Here is a 4,552-nt window from a genome sequence, read left to right on the forward strand (position 1 = left end):
CTGCAGCTGTGCAGGAATGGTGATAATGCATGTCGCCTGGCTGTCCATGATGACTTTATACAGCAGTAAAGACCAAGGTATGTGTTTGTTTTTCAGAGACAGATGTGCAAACAGCTGTGTGCTATGGTACTGTATGCATAAGCAAAGTGATACGCACTTAAACATTTTAGGTTAGTGCCGAATTAAACCTGTACCGAGTCATAGTATGTTTTGTTTTTTAAAGCTATACTTCTGATTATTTTCATCATCAGTTCATTGTTAGGGCTATGAGATGTCAAGAAATTGTGAAAAACATTCATCAGAAGTTTCCAGAGACTATAAAGTGATATTTTCAGATTGTTTTTGTGCAAAAATCAGCCTAAAACCTGTGAAAGTCTTGGTATTCTTGATTAATCAATTATTAAAATCGTTTGCAGATTAATCTTCTGTTGCTTGACTGATACGACATCATCTCAGCACTAATGTTGGTCTGTTTTCTGTCCTTTTTGTTTTGCACATGATGATAATGTCATTACACTTATAAATAAAACTACTTTTTCTTAATGGTGTTGCATTGAACAGTTTCTAAATCAAACAGTAACAGAATGGTAAACATTTTAACAACTAAAATTGAAGAATTATTTCTGTTTTTGTATCTCAAAGCACCACAGAAATGAACCTGAAACATGGAGGTTTTATACAGGATGAGAGACCGGTACAAGTAGGTCTATCTGCTGACTCTCGGTAACTACACAACACACACACTTTACCACATGACCCTTCCACTAGGTTAGGTTTTGGCATGAGCAGTGAGATGGTTCGGGTCAGGGGTCATGGGTCAGGGGATGTGTGGTGTAGCATGTAGTTACGTTGACATCAAGGCATCGGGGGGGTTGTCATTTAGCATAGTGAGTGTGTCACGTGGGTCTGCCGGAGTGCAGATAGACCCTTCTCGGCCTGTGACTCACCTTCACCCTCCACTGACGGCACTTTTCAGTCTCTCTCTTCCTGTGTGGTTGTGACATCAGGCTGTGTCATACTGAAATAATAATGAAAGACAGAAAGAGCTACAAGGCCTTCTCATTACTCCCCAGAGGTACAAACACATCCCTGACTGTCTTCATAACTGAGTGTTGGAGCATTTTTTGGTATTTGAAAATATCACTGCTTATGTCATCTGAAGGTAAGGCACATAGATCAAGGAAACACTACATGATGAAGAAAGGAAACTAAACGTCCTGCAGAGATTTGCTCAGAATATAAACACTTCACTATAAGACAGTCACCATGTCAAAAAATGTACTTTATATGCATTAAAGTTAAGTGATTGCTCATTTTAAAAACAATGAACAGGGCTGATAACTGAATTTTATTTTCTCTTTAACAATCATATTTAAAAAAAAATAGAGTTCTGATACAAAGAGTGCAAACACTAATAACAGTATTTACATTTTCACCTAATCAGTCTATTCAATTGATTGTTTAGTCTATAAAATATGTGACAAAAATGATAGTTGCTTATCACAATTTCCCAGAAGTCATAATGACGTCTCTATACGGCTCATATCTTTATATAATTTCCATTTGCATAAAACAAAGGAAAGCAGCAAACTCTCACATTGAGAAGCTGGAACCAGTTTGCTATAACTGCTACTTTAATACATCGTTTTTTTTATCAATCAATGAATTTATTGTTTTAAACACTACAGGATAGATTTTACTGAATAAAAGCATAACATAATTTAATAGTTAAGAACTGAGCCTGAGAGTTCACTCTTGACCTTTTTAAAACAATCTTTCTAAATTTAAATCTGTCTTTTAGGATCCACTTACTAGCTTTTTCTAGTGCTTTAAACCACATTTCCTGGTCATCTACTGACCAGGAGTTTTTCTCTGTTGTCATGGGGATGGCTCAGTTCTCCTGCCAATATTAGATTATGGCAGTTTGGTTATGTGATAACAGGTGCATGAAGACCAAGAAAGCTCTGGAAAAAACTAGTGGGTCTTGAGTTGATTTTTTGGTTGGTAAAAGTAGGAACTGTGTTACATGATAGCTACATTATATAGGCGTATATTGTCATGCAATTAAATGTAATTAACACAAATTTACATTTTAATAGACAAGAGAAACTCATCATGAAGCCAATTTTAATCACTTTCAATCATCCTTAATAATTGGAGTTTGACCAGATGTCATGAAATTATAATTACATTTTTAACATTTCTCTGCCCACTTGAATTTTACATCTATGTTGGCTTTAAAATTTAGACTGACAGTTTACTGTTGATGTTAAAAGCAGTCTACTCACGCTTCTGACTGTTTCCAATGGCAAGAATGAACTTTCAAGCTCAAATCTATTTAAATATTGATCATGGAATCAAACATTCCAAAAATATTTCTGATTCGTACTATACCAATATTGTATGAAGCTTCATTAAAATTCTCTTTGCTTTCTTAGTTTATACTTTGTGTCAAATCTATTTTGCATAAATGAATGAATTTCAAACAACACAATTTAGACAGAGGAGGGAAAGCTATTCATAATTTTCTTTTTATCCTTGTTCTAAATTTAATAATACAGTAAGCAAGCACGACTGAGCAAGATTTATGCCTTGGCTATTGTCACAATTGAGAATGAAAATTTTGACTGCTCTAAAATTATTATGAAAATTCTGGTGAATGATTGACAATACAAAAGCTCACTGACAAGCAAGCAGTTAGAAATCCCAAGTTTCCATGGAAATTGGACAACCTGTCAGGCTCATACACAGTCTCTAAACTCTATGCATGTGACCGTTTGTGCGTTAATCATTAAATTTAGCAGGCTGTCACATGGGGCTGATGTCGACACTGTTACACTTCGTAAGACATGGAGCATATGTGCGCGCATTCACTGGTGAATACCGACGCAGCTCGTCGTTTGAACAACCTATGTGACATATTCAGAGCATCCTACCTGACTACTCAGCCTGAGATCTCTGTGCCTCTTTGGAGATGGCTTCTCTAATATTGTCCTGTCACTGTTTTTTTTTCACCACGAGTCAGGTGTGAAGGAACACAGACACTGATCTTTATTAGCATAGGGAAACCATTGTGAGAGAGGAGATGGGAGTGCATCACCATGCTGAAAGGCAGAGTATATTCAATTCCATCTGCAGGTGCTGAAGTAGGAATGCGAGGCACAGATGAGATGGAGTCATTTTTGAAGTGGGTTTAAGAACAAACAAATCCATCTGAGATAGGGCAGCTTTAATTTTTTACTGTGTCTGCTACCAGCCTGGTATACAATGATTGCATACGGAGGCTGCTCTGTCTTCTGTCTTTTGAAATACAACACTGGAACAGAAAAGAAAACTGCATTTAAAAAACCTCCCCGGACTGTTTGAAATGTTTCCAGTAAGAAAACAACAGAGCAGGTGTGCAAGTCAACTCAAGCAGCACAGATTTCAAGGATGTCCCAGTGGTATAAAATACGCTTAGACTATCAGCTCTGCCAGGCATAAAGTGCATTCAGAAAGTATTCAGACCCCTTCACTTCTTTTTCACATTTTGTTGTTGCAGCCTTATACTAAAATCATTTAAATTCATCTCTTTCCCCTCAGTCTACACCCAGTACACCACAAGGACAAAGCAAAAACACGATTTTAGACATTTTTGCAAATGTATTAAAAAAGAAAAACTGAAATATCACACTGACATAAGTATTCAGACCCTTAACTCACTGCATAGTTGAAGCACTTTCGGCAGCGATTACAGCCCCAAGTCTTCGTGGGTATGGCGTGACAAGCTGTGCAAACCTGGATTTGGGGATTTTCTGCCATACTTCTCTGTAGATCCTCTCAAGCTCTGTCAGGTTGGATGGGGACCATCATTGGAAAGCCACTTTCAGGTCTCTCCAGAAATGTCTGACAGGGGCTCTGGCTGGGCCACTCAAGAACATCCATAATTGATCCTATAAACCACTCCTGTGTTATCTTAACTGCATGTTTAGGGTCATTGTCCTGTTGGAATATGAATCTTTGGCCCAGTCTGATGTCCTGAGTGCTTTGGACCAGGTTTTCATTAAGGATAACAATTTCATAGTCCTTTTATTTGCAAATTCCAAGCAGACTTTTCTGTGTCTTTCACTGAGGAGAGGCTTCCGTCTGGTCACAATAAGAGTAGAAAAATGCACACCAACCCTTTGTATGGTGCTGGTACTAATACCAGAATGCAGATAGGATTTATAGGAAAAAGTACCACACACTCGGCTCCATTTCTAGTTCTTTTAATCGCCAATGTTTCCTATTTTTCCCTATTTATTCACTCTGCCATAAAGCCCAGATGGTTGCAGTGTTGCAGTCAAGGTTGTCCTTCTGAGAGTTTCTCCCTTCTCACTCAGGATCTCTGGAGCTCAGCCAGACTGACCGCTGGGTTCTTAGTCACCTCTCGTACCAAGGCCCTTCTCCCCTGATTGCTGTTAGGCTGGGCAGCTATCTCGAGGAAAAGTCCTGCAGTTCTAAACTTTGGAGGCCAAAGTGCTTTTACAGTAGGAACCTTTAACGAAGCCCTCGTGGCTTGGTTTTTGCTCCG

The sequence above is a fragment of the Scomber scombrus genome, chromosome 11 (assembly GCF_963691925.1).
Source record: "Scomber scombrus chromosome 11, fScoSco1.1, whole genome shotgun sequence".
NCBI lineage: Eukaryota > Metazoa > Chordata > Actinopteri > Scombriformes > Scombridae > Scomber > Scomber scombrus.